We start from the raw sequence: 17,447 nt of genomic DNA, 5'->3' as shown, positions 1-17,447 counted from the left end.
TAGAAAACAATCAAACAAAATAAAGCCTGCCCTCCCTGTACCTCATGCTCTAAAGCCAGACACACACGGGGTGAGTGAACAGTAAGGTTTATGTTGGCCAAAGTCTTGTTGGCAACATCAGAAGATGCCCTATTGCTGTTTGAGGCAGCAGTGCCTAAATCATGGAAAGACTAGAGCTCCTGGGAGATTTAGGAACAAGCAGCACCTCTTTGAAGGCAAGACTCAAACAGACAATCTTCTTGAGTAAGAAGAGCTGAGACAAGCTGCAGGGCCACAGATACATGAGTATCTGGCGTAATGCTGTAGTGTTACACGAGTCAAGCAACATGGCCAGACCTTGGACACCTGTTTTTCCAGACAGAGCAGAGAGTTTGAATACACGTCCCTAGGAGTTTTGTTGGTGATCCAAAAAAAGATTTACAAAAAAGTCTAATATTAACAGTTAGGAATACAGCTTTTAACTTGTGTGTAACAACTGCCTTTTGGACTACCTGCGATGCCTTGATTATCCAAAGGAGAACGTAGGGGCCAATTCCTGCTCCTCCACCCACATAGGAACACAAGAAGAGGGGAGAATTCCCCTGGCAGAGGGGCAGCATTGGGTTGACATGAACAGCCTTGCACTTTCCCCAGTGTAAGAGGCCTGCTGTCCTTGAAGCTGCTCTAACTTATGCTGGGAGCTGTTTCAGCCCTTACAAGAGCCAGAACTCAGCGGTTGCCCAAAGGTGGCACAGCACAGAATCCAGCTCCTGGTTTATAGATACTGCACTCACCAGATCCCAAACACCACATTTTAGGGAGACTCTAATGTTCTTGCTACCAAAGCTGGAGAGGATGGGAAGAAAGGGCAAACACTAAGATGGTACATTTCTCTAGTTTATCACTTGCACATCAGGAGGATGGTCATTGTGAGAAAATATGGACCGTCAAACATGGCATCTGGTTGTTACTGCACAGATTTGTCTGTTTACCTTCCAAATAACATCAGCTCAGTACATCTGTCAACAATGCATGATAGAAAATAGTGAAAAAAAGAATAAAGGACCCCATCCTGCTCTCACATACATTGCAGGAGTTACTATCTCAATTTCAACAGAGTTATACTGGCAAAAAACATGGACATAAATGAGACTGAAATCACGCCCATAATAGCCAGCACTGTAGAACTAGGTACATAACTATGGAAGAGTGAGTTTGATTCAGTTCTGCTTCATGCATCCCCAGCACACTTAATAGCTACATTATATTTCCCAGGTCAACATGGTCAACTGTGTTGTACAAAGCGGAAATAACGCCGCACGACATACTGATTCCAGCTTGAGAACTGTAGCACTGGGGGTAAGGAGTAACAAATCACACTGACTCAGAAAGGGAGCTAGCTTGCAACAGAAATCGTTGCTCAAGAAAGATGAAGCACCAAGATGTCACCCTCCGCGTCAATTCTCAGACCATAACTGCACTTTAATACAGCTCAGTTTTTCATTTATCAGACTGGATAAGGAAGCGTCATCGGTTACCTGAGTCACAGACAAAGTATGGCCGTGAGTTCTTAGGACCTAGCCTTTTTGGAGAAAATCACCCTCATTTCATGATTGCCAGTGACAGCAACAGTGGCAACATCAGTGTAGATGGGCCTTAGGCATTTTTGCCACAGCATCATCTAGACCTGCTCTGACTATTGCCCTAATACACAACTGTGTCGCACTTCTGCTAGTTATAGTGCTAAGATGGGAGTTTACCCAAGCTAGCACAGACACAGCCTTAAGGAATAAGAGTCCGTCAAGTTCAAAGCCAAAGCTCCCAGGAACTGAGAAGGATTGATTTGACAATCCTTACCACTTACTTGAAGCTTTATGATCATTAATGTTAAAAAATCAGCAAATTTTTCAGTTGGGTCACCTTTTGTTTTAAAGTAATTGTAAAAAAAGAAAAAAAGAAAGAAAGAAAGTTGGCAACAAGTAATTCCAGCACTGTGTTGGGAGAGGTTCATTACATGGGGTTGGGGGGACGGGGGGAAGGAGGAAGCAATGGAGACAGGGAAGAGACTAACCAGTGTTATAGGAGTTGTGGAGAGAGTATATGAACTAAATGGCAATCCCTTAGGACAGTGAGACACTTTTAAAGATTAACTCCCTTTTTTGCCCAGTTTCCCCCCATGAAGTCTTTTGAACCAACATATTTTATGCACAGAGAGACTCCTCCAAAGCCCATTGGAGTTTATGGAAGAACCAGAGTTTGTGTACCACATTTTGGAAGCTATTTCCAAGAGCAGAGATGGTCATTTTACTTTTTAAATTCAGAATCTGATTTTATACTTATAGACCGACTACACTTTATCCAAACTTTCAACCCCCTCCTCTAGCCATTACTGGCCAAAGAGTAAGCAAAAACCATCCCTTGTCAACTCTACAAGCTACCACAGCTAGATGGCTGCTCAAGTACCAGAAACAAAGCCCACTGAGTTGCTGAATTCCCCCTTTTATTCTCCTTAGCAACAGCAATAATTAACAGCTGAAGCTTTATGGCATGATCTCTCAGCACCCACCCACCTCTCCTGTCCAAAGAGAGAAAAGTCAGACCCCAACTCCACCCTTGACCAAAAGACAACAATAACCCCCAGGCTTCCAGTTTTGCATGAGGCCCTGTACAGAGGGTCAAGAAAGTCAGAGAGACTGTGCCAATCACACTGGCATCAATCAGGAGCAACTCCACACAAACCAATGGCTTTACATTGGTGTAAATATCAGAAATCAAGCCCTGTATATATACACTCTGAAAGACAAAAAAGATGCTTTGGTTAGCCAGGAGTGCTTTAAACTTCTATTAAAACAAGACAGAATAGTCCCATGTACACTGGAAACACTCTGGATCAATATGTGGTTTGTTGCTGGACAGGTTTTTCCCCCCAGCCATCAGAAACTCATGACAAAAGAGCACATCTCATTTACGAACTTAGCTATAAATATTTTTGCTAACTGCCGTTTAGGAATTTCATTTCCTGCTTGAGCAAGTCCTGTTGAAAGAGGCAATTACCAAATTTGTTTCTAGTTATAGAAATAGATGTTTGTTGCTGCCCACATCTGTTTCACCAAATTGTCAGCTAGGGACTCTCTGAGGAGAGTGAACCTCTTCCAGAGAGAGCTTTGCCACCTCCCCAGAAAACTAACAGCAATTAGATGGAATAGGTTTCCACTCCCATCTTCTTTTAAGCTCTGTCTGTCACCGTACTGGAGAGCTGGCTGGTGTTCACAGGACTTTTCGCATGCAGTTCCACACTTACTTGTGAAAGTCTACATCCCCTCTGGTAGGGGCACTATAGATTGTTTTCTGTAGGATAGTAACTGGCTCTGTTTCCTGCTGCTATTGAAAAGCTACTGCAGAATATACATTTGAGCCATTGTCAGAAATATCACACCAAAGCAGGTTAAGTTATGTATGTTCTGAAGTTTTGAATATGGAGAAGGAATAATGAAATAAAGGGAAAATTACGTGTGTATTCTATATACCTACATACACCCCCCTACCCCAAGGAATGAGTGTCTTGTGGGTCAGGCTGTGACCTGGGCATCCGAAGAACTGGGTTCAGTTTCTGGCTTTCTGTGTGACCCCTGACAAATCAATTAATCCTTTTTTGCCTCAGCTTCTCCATAATATTGCCTCTCCCCCAGCACTTTGTTTGACTTGTCTACTTAGGATTTGTGGACTATTCAGGATCTTACCTGTACTAGTCAGTAGTTACTGTACATGGGGCACAGTGAGACTACTTGCATGAGTAACTTCACCAATATGCATAGGAGAGTCACAATCTGTCTCAGGCCTTGTCTACACTACACAGGTGTTTTCGACAAAAGTCAGCTTTTGTCAATAAAACAGTAGAGGTGTACACACTGAAATGCTCCTTCGCCGATGTAACCTCCCTGCTATGCCGACATAATAAAACCACCTCAATGAGAGGTGGAGGGCTTATGTCAGTGTAGTTAAGGCAACACAGTGTCTGCATAGACATTGCATTCCTTACTTGTTGGCTGTCATTCTTGTCAATTTCACAGTTTGGCTGCAGCCGTGAAATTGACAAGAAAGCTGGCTCCCCCTTCGGGAGCCAGGCTGCTGCCCGTTCTCTGCTCCAAGTAGGCCTGCCACCCAGGCTCCCATCTTGGGCTCCCTCTGCTGCCTCCCGGGGAGGCCACTGGGAGCATGGCAACAACTGTACTCTGGATGCGGATCTCCCTGTCGGAGGCGAGAAGCCCCAGGTGACTGCCCTCTCTGCTCCCAGCTGGGAGCAGGGAAGCGAGAAGCCCCAGGGGGGCAGCTGAGTGGAGCTGTGAGCCCTGGCTCTCAGTCCCCCACACTGCCCTCCTCAGTCAGTGAAAGCACTCCTTGTGAGGACACATATCACCGACAGAAAGAGGGTAGTGTGGACATCAGCCACCCCAGTACTTAATGCAGTGGCTGTACATCAACCTAACATAGGTCGATTTATCCCACCTTAATTATGCACATTGTAGGGAGAATGGTCACTTTGGATGAGCTATTACCAGCAGGATAGTGAGTTTGTGTGTGTGGTTTTTGGGAGGGGGGTGAGAGAACCTGGATTTGTGCAGGAAATGGCCCAACTTTATTATCATGCACATTGTGTAAAGAGTTGTCACTTTGGATGGGCTATCACCAGCAGGAGAGTGAATTTGTGTGGGGGGGTGGAGGGTGAGAAAACCTGGATTTGTGCTGGAAATGGCCCACCTGATGATCACTTTAGATAAGCTATTACCAGCAGGACAGTGGGGTGGGAGGAGGTATTTTTTCATATTCTCTGTGTATAAATAAAGTCTGCTGCAGTTTCCACGGCATGCATCCGATGAAGTGAGCTGTAGCTCACGAAAGCTCATGCTCAAATAAATTGGTTAGTCTCTAAGGTGCCACAAGTACTCCTTTTCTTTTTGCGAATACAGACTAACACGGCTGTTACTCTGAAACTTATCTTTGTAGGGTAGACATAGTGTTAGGTTACAAACTCTTTGGGGCAGGGATGATCTCTCACTATGTGCAGGTACACCACTAAGCACAATGGGACCCTAGTCTCAGCTGGGCTCTGTGATACAAATAAATAATGATCCCTGTACATATACACACAGTTACACTGCTAGCCTAAGACAATAATATTTGATAACATCTCACTCTCACTGGTGCTTTGCTTCATTACCTGACAGCTCAGAACTTGGCACGGGATGCACTACAAAGCCAGTTTTGCAACATTGTATCTGCTGTGACCAAGGAAGAGGTTCTTCATGCGACAGTCTGCTGATCATGCCTTTCCCTATCCCATTTTCATTATTTAGACAACAGTCCCATTACAGCCCAGGGTTATATTATTATTGTATTACAGAAGCCCTGACTGAAATCTGAGTCCCAATTATGCTAGGTATCGCAAACACACCAAAAATACAGTCCCTGCCTTGAAGATATTACAGGTGAACGTCCCAGTCCTGCAAACACTTAGGCACATGTGTAACCTTTTTTTACACATGTTAATTTGTTAGTCTCTAAGGTGCCAAAAGGATTCCTCGTTTTTTTTGTGCTACCACTGAAACCTTACTCAGGCTGGTCATCTTACTGATTCTAATAGTTCATTAGGTTCTATGGACTCTAATGGGACTCCTTGGGAAGCAAAGTATTTGCAGGACAGGGAACTATGTAGGCAAGTCAAAGCATGAGAGAGAGGAAATGCTATTACTCCATTTTACACATGGGGAAGCAAGGCACAGAGAGACAAAGTGACTTGCCCAAAGTCATGCATAGGGACGTGGTTGGATTTGAAGCCAGATCTCCTCCTAGTCCAATGCAGTAACCAAAAGAACATCTTTACATTTTCTTATTTCCTCTACTTTTGTGCCCCTTGCCTGGTTTGGTCACTTTTGTTTATAAGCCAGAGACACATCACAAGGCAGTTGCTTCTGTCAAGTAAGGCAAATGTCAACTGAAGCCATAAAATTTACTAGAAAAAAAATCCCAAACACACACAAAAATCTGAAATTGATCTGAATTTCGCCATTTCAGTATTATAGTTCTAGTCTCAAATTGGCTTGAGTGCCTGAGGCGGGGGAGTAGACGAGGAGGAATATCATGGGCCTGGTAAAATTAGGGAGGAGAGGGTAATAAACTTATTTCCATTACAATTATGGCCACTGCCTGAGGGCTAACTAACTTCTGGAGCAAGCGCTGGTGTTTATGTATTTTTTTTAAAAAGAAGAAATCTGTTTTTCACTAATCCAAAGACCATTCCCCTGTTCCTTTTCCAGCCACAAAGATGATTTGAAACAATCAGAAATCTATTTCTATTTAGTATATGCTTTGGTCACTACAGCAGAAGCGGGATTAGTTTGAAATCCTCATGAGACATCTGCTCCCCGCCCCCTTCCAGCGGAGACCTCTCCCACCCTGCACGTAGGAACCAGAAGGTAGATGGACGACGGGGTTGCAGTGGAAAATTTACAGCTATTCAGTGAGGTCAACACCAACAATAGGTTTTCACAAGGACAAGGGGATGGGGAAAGAGACCCTCTTTCATTCTCTGCTCTTGCCTATCCCCCCACCCCCCTTCCCACTCTTCCCAGATGTGATTTTAGCTTGGCTTCTAATCAGCTTTGTAGGGACCTAAATATCCTGATGTGCTTTTGGCTCTCGTGGTTTTTTAAGTCTGGTTGCAGCAGTGGATGGCTAGCTCTGCTCCCTCCCCTTCCACAGTGGGCATGCCTGTGGTATAGGTAAACACAGTGACCCTGAGAATTTCAGGGGAGTGCAGGGAATAGCAGTTTACATTGCAGTTTGGCTCTGGTGTAAGAGTTTGATGGGGGTGGGCAGAGGGGAGGATTATCCATGGACACAGCTTGTCCCTTTTCCACTGTTTAACAATAAAGTAGTAGCTATAGCAACGGGTTAATTAATGCACCTAATTTGCATAACTAAAACCACAAACCCATTCAAACTGTGCTGATATTTTCATTCTTAAACCTGGCCTACCGAGCTGTATTCTTCTTACCGCAATGTGAACGCACACAAATAATATATATCAAATATAATCATGGCTTTTGTAATGTGATCTGCCTATGCAACTCCGAGAGATACTCGTCCTACCTACCTGTATTCTCCCAGAAAAATGTTAGCACTTGCAAGAAAACATATAATAAAGGCAGAAAACAAAAAGGAGAGTGAAGTGCCCCTTAAAAAAGAAAAAAAGAAAGTAAAATAATTTGTGGGAAAACCATACATTCCAGGATTGGGGAGTAAAAAGATAGCGAATGTAAAGGTTTCAGACTATCATATAACCAGAGGGGGAAATGTCTTCTCACCACAAACATGCATCTGCATGATGTCTAGACAGTCATAAAAAGGGCAATTAAAGTACTGCATGCTGCAGTAAGCTAACGTCTCCTCTCTGAGTCTAAGCAGTTTAACGTACTGCACTAACTTCTCAAAAAAAAAAAAAAATAAAACGAAAAAAAGACGACTGTTTGCAGGGGGAAATATTTTGAAATTCAGTTTTAAATAAGCTGGTAAATTAGTTCAACCTTGTCAAATCTTTGCCTTATAAGTTATAACATATCAAATATTCTGCCTGCATCCTGTCTAGACTGTGACAACAAAGGGCATTTAAAGTCCTGTGAGATGCACAGACAGAGTAGCCATTTAAAGATGCAGTATTGCTTTCTGCATCTGAAACCATTTATCAGATGGAATTAAAATGAAAATAGTTAGTAATCACTTGAGTTCATAACCAACATTTAAAAAGCAAAAAAAACCCCCAAACAAACAAAAAAACCCCACCTACAGCTCTTCGATCTATAGCCCATCAAAACCATTCCAATAGATCTTTCCAATGGAATTTGGCTGGCATTTGTTTTTATTAACTAGAGATGTATACATCTTTGTTTGGCAAAAGAATCTTTAATACGGATGTTAATGTACTTAAAGCCCAGCTCCAAGTGTTAGGTGATCCACAAGAACATGAAAGAGTGATTTAGAATGGGAAGTCTTTCTATATAAAGGGTTAACTACGAAATGCATCAACATATATAAATAAAAAAGAAAACCTGAACGTTGCCTTGAAAGCTGCAGGCTTAAAAATACATAAATTACACTTCATGTAATAGCAACTGGTCTACCTTCCCTGAGATGCAACATGAATGGACATCATCCTCTCCTCTTAAGGGCAAAAGGCAACTTAATGCAAATCGAATGGGTGTCTAAACCATTTTTACTGACAAAGGACAATTTTCTGGGAGAAGCACAGAAAGTTAAAAGCTCAGCCAATACAAGAACCATCTCCCCCTTCCACCCCAGTTTTATCATCTGTTTGAGAGCCGAAATATTTATAAAGAATATGCAAAATATCTGATCTGGCTTAACTGAATTAGATTTACAACGCCTATGATGCAGTAGAGATTAATGAATGTTCTTGACAGATAATGCTACTGGGCAACAATTTCAGCAAAACCCAAGTGTAAGGCTATGACTTTTAAAGATCTGATTTTATTATAAGATAGGGTAAAACTGGCCAGACATTACAAAGGGCATCAAAAACATGTTTTGAAGAGGAGGCAGTTATGCACACACAGTTTCTATTCTAGCTGCTTCATATGGCAGTTATGAGTGGAGTGTAGGATTGAAGGGGGCGGGGGTTGTCTTTTAAGTTCAAAATCGGATTATCTGTTTATTGCACCATAACATTCCCCTCTACCCCCATTTGTGTCCCCCCCACTACTCATTGCTTAATTATTATTTTAATAAGACTGTTCCCAACTTCACAGCTTATTCTGCAATAGCCCAAGGGCTACAACTGTTCATTAGACAGAATTTCTGTTTTAATTGCACTGACACAGATGTGTTGGTTATCTGGAAGAAATTACTAAACTGAGCAGTAAAGAATGGAGCTGGATGCTTTTCTTCCCTTATGAAAAGTTTAATATTTTCCCCTATAAGAATAGCAGTGTTAAATGCATTGCAGGTTTTGCTGTCCAAAGATGCAATTAGCCCGTAATTGCTTCCTGTGCCCTATTTGGTCAGGTGTTACAGAATCCTTACCAGACAAAAGTATCGCATTTATTGTAGCGTATGCACCTTAGAAGCCATTTATAAGGATGTTTTAGCACTGGTCAACATGCATCTCAAAAATTATCCATCTATATCTGTGCTAAGCTTTCGCTGGTTGGAATTGAACCCACGGCCAAAAGGGTGTTTTATTTTACTCAAAATGAGATGATTTCTACAAGGGTTAAAGTGCCATTTTTAACTTGAAGCAGTTTTAAATTTGGTGTGTGTGCTTAGAAATCACCTCTATCTTCAGCGGAGCTACTCTTTTAAAGTGAAAAGTCACAAAGATTTTTGGTGCCGCTCTGATGATGAGCCAATATATATTTGCAGGGGGCCCAATCAGACTCACATTACACTCAGTTACCTCTTTCCATTGACGTTAATGGGACTGGGCCCAGTGTATGTATGCATGACGTGTGTGCTCTAGCCAGCAGGAACTGTAGAGAGTATCAAGATGCCAAATCCTGCTTGCATTCCAAAGTCAATTGGTTAATTTTTAGTGCAAGGTAAGCCAGACTGGGGTTATGGGGTACAGCTTTTGGGAAGGATCGCAAGTCGCTTCACTAAGCTAATGCAATCACTGGCTGGGGTTGCTAACTTTCTAATGGCACAAAACCAAACACCCTTGCCCTGCCCTGCCTCTTCCTCAAGGCCCTGACCCTTCTCCGAGGCCCAGTTCCTCACTCACTCCATCCCTTCTTCCCCTCCCCCACCCTCACTCACTTTCACTGGACTGGGTGAGGGGGTTGGGGTGTGGGAGGGGGTGAGGGCTCTGGCTCGGGGTGTGGGTTCTGGGGTGGGGCCAGAAATGAGGGGTTCAGGGTGCGTGAGGGGGCTCCAGGCTGGAGATGAGGGGTTTGGAGTGCAGGAGTGGGCTCAGGGCTGGGGCAGTGGGTTGGGGTGCGGGAGGGTCAGCGGGGTGCAGGTTTCAGAAGGAAGTTTGGGTTCAGGAGGGGGTGTGTGCGTGGGCTCCAGGATGGAGTTTGGTTGTGGGAGGGAGCTCAGGGCTGGGGGTTAGGATGTGGGAGGGGGGTGCGGGCTCCAGAAGGGGGCTCAGGGCTGAGGCAGGGGATTGGGATGTCGGCTCTGGGAGGGAGTTAGGGTGCGGGAGGGGGTTCCAACCTGGGGCCGGGGGTTGAGGTGCAGGAGGGGGTTTGGGGTGCTGGGGTTCAGGGTGCAGGGTCCAGCCAGGTGGAGCTTATCTCAGGCGGCTCTCGGTTGGCAGCACAGCGGGGCTAAGGCAGGCTCCCTGCCTGCCCTGGCTCCGCAAGGCTCCCAGAAGAGGCCGGCATGTCCGGCTCTTAGGTGCAGGGGCAGCCAGGTGGCACTGTGCCTGCAGGCACCGGCTTCGCAGCTCCCACTGGCCACAGTTCCCGGCCAACAGGAGCTGTGGAGCCGGTGCTCAGGGCAGGAGCAGTGTGCGGAGCTTCCCTAATTGCCCTTGCACCTAAGGGCCGCAGGGACATGCCAGCCACTTCTGGGAGCCGCAGGGAGCCTGCTTTAGCCCCACTGCACCGCCGACCGGACTTTTAATGCCACAGTCAGCAGTGCTGACCAGACCTGTCAGGTTCCCTTTTCGACCAGGTGTTCTGGTCAAAAACCGGATGCCTGGCAACCCTACCACTGGCTCAAGATATCTGACCTAATCATAAAAGACTTCCTCTGGCAAAAGCTCCATTTTGAATGATTATGTGTGTTTGTGTCTTTGTGGGTAATTGGTGGCACATGGGCTCAAACAGTTGCCAAACTGGAATGGAGAAATTCAGAGAGTCACTCTTTGGCAAGACATTGAAAAAACAAATGTTTGAAGGGAACCCCCCAATACCTCTGTTTTTTTAAAATGGCTCTCCCCAATTCCAAAACCAGCTTTGCAGAACCGAGGCTTCTAATTCCAGCCTAGTTAAAGTACCTGGGTTTTAGGGCTAGGGTGGGGAGTAGGTTTATTGGATTTTGTTCCCCCTCTAACCTCTCCCAAGATGTAAATTACCAGACAGATGTGCTCTGTAAAAATTACATCTCTTCTGCTTAACAATCAGGCTTCAAACCTGCCACAATTCTGCAGCTGTCAAATCAACCATGGAGTTTATATAGAATTCTTCCTAGACTCATTTCGGCAAAAGACGGAGATAATAGCCTTAGATATCTGGAGAAATAGCTATCGGTTGTATTCTTTTTAAAACCACCATATTTGACATGACAAACTCCATGAGAGGGAAAAAAAACCCCAACCCTCCCACCCAAAATGTTCATAATTTCATTGTCCCCAGAATCCTGAAGAAGTTTCTTGTATATATTATCCTACATATGCGCACTCTACACATCTGATATGCACACACACATATAAACACAAAAGTGGGGCAAATCTTGAATCATTTTACTTCACGTAGACTTTTGCCTGAATAAGCACTTCAGGATTTGAAAGCCCACTGTTACTATTAAATGGTTTTTAATTAAATGAAAAGAAGCACTAACCTGCCAGGTTTTTTTGTCCTCTTTCCACGGGACTGTGATAAATGTGCTTCCAACATATTTATCTAACAATTTCAGTTATCAGGCAAATGGGCCAAACACAGACTTTAGTAGCAGGGGCACAACTGGACCCAAACTGTCCAATGAAAGGTAAAGCTAGGGATGATCTAAGTTTAGGGGAAGCTGGATGGTAGGGGGCAGGGGAGGAGAGACACAGGAAAGACATGCACTGAATAAAGCTAAAATTGCAGATTAACAATTCTCCTTCAAACAAAAACCATCTGTGATTTAAAGAAATAAAAATTAACAAATATTTCATCACAAATCTGCATAAAAGAATCCACGACTTTGTTGCTGGGAGTTTATTTGCTTTGTATCTGCTGAAAACCTTTGCAATTCCACTATCACATTCAATAAAGCCCTAAAGACTGAACCATCTTGTATGCGGTCTTCAAGAGACAGAGGCAGGTCAGCTGCATCCTTTATATATAAAGTCCTCTGCCGAGACCTGACTTTGTTTTGTATCTTGGTCCTAGATGCTTTTTGGCAGTTTGCTCTAGACTTATTGGCATAGGCTAAAAGGTTTTTATTTAGACGGTGTCAGCTGAGCATCTGTGCATGTAAGAACTGGAGTGGGAGTAATCTTGACTGTATTTCAAAAGCACATTTCTCTCTGGGAGCTGCCTTGATAATTATAAATCTGAGCATGTTTAAATAGCGGGGTTACTCCCACTGGCGGAGTCCCCGTTTCCTTTCCCAAGCATAGCTCCGTATTCTGGGATGCATTCCCTGATCAGTCGAGAGAAGACTGGCTGGGAACACTCCCTAACCTCTGACCCCCACTAACAAAAGGTAGAGAAAGCGTCTAGACCTTCAGTCTGAATGTGAGAGAAGGCAAGTATTGTATTGCGGAGATACAGGCTTTGCCTTAGAGAACAGAGGCTGCTATAGACATTGAAGGAGCCGGACTAGACAGGAAGGGAAGGAGAAAGCCAAAAGTAATGGAAGCTCCAGCCCTAATATTTGGTAAATAAAACCCAGAACTACATCCCACCACAGTGAAAGAGCCAAACTACATTTGTCCCTTTTTAGCCAATCGATGCTTTGGGATAGGCTTCCACAACACAGGGTCCCTCTGGTCAGTGTTGCTACTCTCTAGGGAGTCTAGGCAAACAGCATCGTATCAAGTCTGCTAAACCCCTGGGGGCTGGAATTTGCTTATCTGACTTAATATGTTCAGTTTAAATGGGCTTGGAGTCCCCTTAGCATCTTTGTATTCTGCAGAACTCTGACAGCTCCACTAATGCAACGAATTCATGTTCAATTCAGTGCAGACTGTTACAGGAGCGAGAGCATACACCATGATCTCTTTCACCGAGTCTCTACTTTTGTCTTGCTGTTAGTCTAAAATAAAACAATTTGGGGAAATCCATTCTGATCCTGTGATTAGAATGCTGGCTTAGGAGTCAGGACACCTGTGTTCAAGTCCAAGCTCTACCCTAGATTTCTTGTGTAACCTTGCATAAGTCACTAAGTCTGTGCCTCCATTCCCCATCTGTAAACAAAGATAATAGTACTTTTCTACCTCACAGGGGTGTTGTGAAACACTCAGATACTACAATAATGGGAAATGTACAAGTACTGTACAAGTAGAAACAGAGACCCACCAAACACCCCCAAAAGTTCTTCCCCCAGTCTTAAGGAAATTGGGTTGTTACTAAATACCTAGAGTGTATTTTAGTATTCTTTTTAAAAGTATTTGAAAATATTACAGATGAGCAACATTTGGAATTTCCATCTTGTGGGAAGTTCTGACATTTCAACAGTTTTTTGACCTGAATAGGGAAGATAGGTTGAAATTTCAAAATTTTTCATGGAATGGACATTCCAAAACATTTTGATTCAGATATGTCAAACCAAACCATTTCATTTCACCACTTTTGATCAATACAAAACGTTTTGACATTCCCAAACTGAAATGTTTTATTTCAGTTTCTTGAAAGAACCTGAAATGCTTTGTTTTAAATCAAAAAGGAGTACTTGTGGCACCTTAGAGACTAACCAATTTATTTGAGCATAAGTACTCCTTTTCTTTTTGCGAATACAGACTAACACGGCTGTTACTCTGAAACCTGTTTCAAACAAGAAATTGCAAGCCCATTAGCAAGAATTTTTAATGAATCTGTAAACTCAGGGGTTGTACCGTATGATTGGAGAATTGCTAACATAGTTCCTATTTTTAAGAAAGGGAAAAAAAGTGATCCAAGTAATTATAGGCCTGTTAGTTTGACATCTGTAGTATGCAAGGTCTTGGAAAAAATTTTGAAGGAGAAGGTAGTTAAGGACATTGAAGTCAATGGTAAATGGGACAAAATACAACATGGTTTTACAAAAGGTAGATTGTGCCAAACCAACCTGATCTCCTTCTTTGAGAGAGTAACAGATTTTTTAGATAAAGGAAACGCAGTGGATCTAATTTACTTAGATTTTAGTAAGGCGTTTGATACTGTGCCACATGGGGAATTATTAGTTAAATTGGATAAGATGGGCATCAATAGGAAAATTGAAAGGTGGATAGGGAATTGGTTAAAGGGGAGACTACAACGGGTCCTACTGAAAGGTGAACTGTCAAGTTGGAGGGAGGTTACCAGTGGAGTTCCTCAAGGATCAGTTTTGGGACCAATCTTATTTAATCTTTTTATTACTGACCTGGGCACAAAAAGTGGGAGTGTGCTAATAAAGTTTGCAGATGATACAAAGCTGGGAGGTATTGCTAATTTAGAGAAGGACAGGGATACCCTACAGGAGGATCTGGATGACCTTGTAAACTGGAGTAATAGGAATAGGATGAAATTTAATAGTGAGAAGTGTAAGGTCATGCATTTAGGGATTAATAACAAGAATTTTAGTTATAAGCTAGGGACGCATCAACTAGAAGTAACGGAGGAGGAAAAGGACCTTGGAGTATTGGTTGATCATAGGATGACTATGAGCTGCCAATGTGATATGGCTGTGAAAAAAGCTAATGTCGTCTTGGGATGCATCAGGAGAGGTATTTCCAGTAGGGATAAGGAGGTTTTAGTACCGTTATATAAGGCACTGGTGAGACCTCACCTGGAATACTGTGTGCAGTTCTGGTCTCCCATGTTTAAGAAGGATGAATTCAAACTGGAACAGGTACAGAGAAGGGCTACTAGGATGATCCAAGGAATGGAAAACTTGTCTTATGAAAGGAGACTCAGGGAGCTTGGCTTGTTTAGCCTAACTAAAAGAAGGTTGAGGGGAGATATGATTGCTCTCTATAAATATATCAGAGGGATAAATACCAGAGAGGGAGAGGAATTATTTAAACTCAGTACCAATGTGGACACAAGAACAAATGGATATAAACTGGCCACTAGGAAATTTAGATTAGAAATTAGACGAAGGTTTCTAACCATCAGAGGAGTGAAGTTTTGGAATAGCCTTCCGAGGGAAGTAGTGGGGGGAAAAGATCTATCTTGCTTTAAGATTAAACTCGATAAGTTTATGGAGGAGATGGTATGATGGGATAACATGGTTTTGGTAATTAAATATTCATGGTAAATAGGCCCAATGGCCTGTGATGGGTTTTTAGATGGGGTAAGATCCAAGTTACCCGGGAAAGAATTTTCTGTAGTATCTGGCTGATGAATCTTGCCCATATGCTCAGGGTTTAGCTGATCGCCATATTTGGGGTCGGGAAGGAATTTTCCTCCAGGGCAGATTGGAAGGCCCTGGAGGTTTTTCGCCTTCCTCTGTAGCATGGGGCACGGGTCACTTGCTGGAGGATTCTCTGCTCCTTGAGGTCTTCAAACTACAATTTGAGGACTTCAATAGCACAGATATAGGTGTGAGGTCTTTTTTAGGAGTGGTGGGTGAAATTCTGTGGCCTGCATTGTGCAGGAGGTCAGACTAGATGATCATAATGGTCCCTTCTGGCCTAAATATCTATGAATCTATGAATCTATGAAATCAGTTTAACATTAAAACTGCATTTTCCATCTGGGATATGTTGCCTCTTGGGAACTATAGTATGGAAGCCTGATGTCCCTATTCTCCCCTATGGGCCAGGCTTCCTGGTCAGACTACATTTCCCATGACATACTTTGGGTCATGTGCCTCCCATGATGCACCACAAAAAGCTTTTTCAGAAAGAAATCTGCACAGCATTATAGAAGCTCGTCCCATAGGAGAGAATGGAGGCCGAAACGTCAACTCCTCTAAGGCAATGTGCCATAGGGAAATGCAGATTAATGTTTCATTTCAAATCAGTCCAGTAAAACTTTCTGGGTCAGTTCAACGAAATGAAATAGTCTGATTCAGCCCAAACCAGCATGAAACAAAAATATTTTATTTAGATTTTCCTGATGAAAAATTAATACTTTGTGAAAACTGCATTTTCCGTCTGAAAATCATTCTGATGGAAGATTCCCAATTGCCTCAAATAAATAAATAAATAAATAAAAACAATTTATGCATGGGGAGCCAGTGCTGTTTTCTGTGATATCACCTGGGGAAATTACTGCTGTATCCAAATGTAAGTGGTATTTTCTGGATCACGAAAGTCAGTCAGCATGGCAGTGAAAGAAGAAGAGGATTTACACCAACTTATCCAAAAGTTTCCTTTCTTTCAGCACAGTGAAATCCACAGAATTTATAACGGGTCTTCGGAGCCCACTTGCAGCCCAGTCACTAAACTCACAGATATGCCTAACAAAGACAAATAAGCCAGCTTCCACAGCTGCAACAGAAATAGAGCCCTTGTAACCGAATATATTCGGATAAATAAAACATTAATTACTGACTATGCATATGTTTAGTGCAGCGCATAAGAGCTTTGTTATTCACTTAGCTACCAAATGGTCAACCTTTATCTATAAGTCCTACTATGTGAAGAAAAGAAATTTTGGGGTAATTGCATGTACATTTTTCTGTACTTCAGCACAGACAAATCCATAGATCCTACAAAGAGGTTTTAGCCATAGTGTGTAGCTATGGAGAGGAAAAAGTGTAGACTAATATAACCAAATATTGAAAGAACAGAGTGAAATAAAGAAATATGGACATAGGCCATTTACCAACTGACTGAGGCATTACAGGATTCAATTCCAGTCTTTTGAGAACAGTGACAGATGAGGCTTGGATTTCAAGCATTTTGATCCAAAGCCCAAAGAAGTCAATGGAAAGCGCATTTTTGCCTCGATTTATATTTAGCATTGTGCAAACACCAATGTGGTTTCTAGCTTTTACGAGAGATGGTAGAGACTAGGAGGAGGAAAACTGTAATTCTGTCTCATTTGATGAACGGGATATGGACTTGACTGTGGAGCAGAATGAACCACTTTGTCAGAATGAGCAATGCAGTTCCAGTGTCCACTTGGACAAAGCTTCCAATTAAGATACTCGTCTGGTGGGTAGTTTTGTTGTAATGTTTACTAAGTCCAGTAATCACCAACTCTATGCACCATATGGAGCCACCAGAATCATAACCCATGTCTGACACATCCATTAATGCCAGCCAGACCACTCTTGAAATATTACCAGGAAATTGCAGGTGAAATATGCAAATACCTAAACTGAGTAACCAAGCAATCTTACCGCTCTAAGGTTTGTCCCCTCACCCCACTCCTTTCCCTTCCATTTTATTGTGTATACTGACTGTACCTCAACCAAAATAGCTCTTTGGGGAAGGAATCATCTGAAGTTCTCATGTTATAAAATAAACATTTTGTGGGAGGCCACTGTGAAGACAGTAAGAGCTGCTTAGTTTTTCGTTGCCATATATTTTGATGGAAGGAATTCCCAAGTGCCTCAGTTTAGCATTCAGCTTCCTGGTTCTCTTTTGGAAGCAGAAGTTCTTTAGCTCTATATCC

The 17,447-nt window shown here is 42.8% G+C and overlaps 1 protein-coding gene across 3 annotated transcripts in view; it reads right to left on the bottom strand.

Moving 5' to 3' along the window:
• PMEPA1 (prostate transmembrane protein, androgen induced 1) overlaps positions 1 to 17,447 on the bottom strand; it is a 64,507-nt gene that overhangs the window by 21,092 nt on the left and 25,968 nt on the right. The gene's annotated exons all lie outside the window — the stretch shown is intronic.

Source organism: Lepidochelys olivacea (genome assembly GCF_965140295.1).
Source record: "Lepidochelys olivacea isolate rLepOli2 genome assembly, chromosome: 13".
Taxonomy (NCBI): domain Eukaryota; kingdom Metazoa; phylum Chordata; order Testudines; family Cheloniidae; genus Lepidochelys; species Lepidochelys olivacea.
This window is presented reverse-complemented; position numbering and strand designations above follow the sequence as displayed.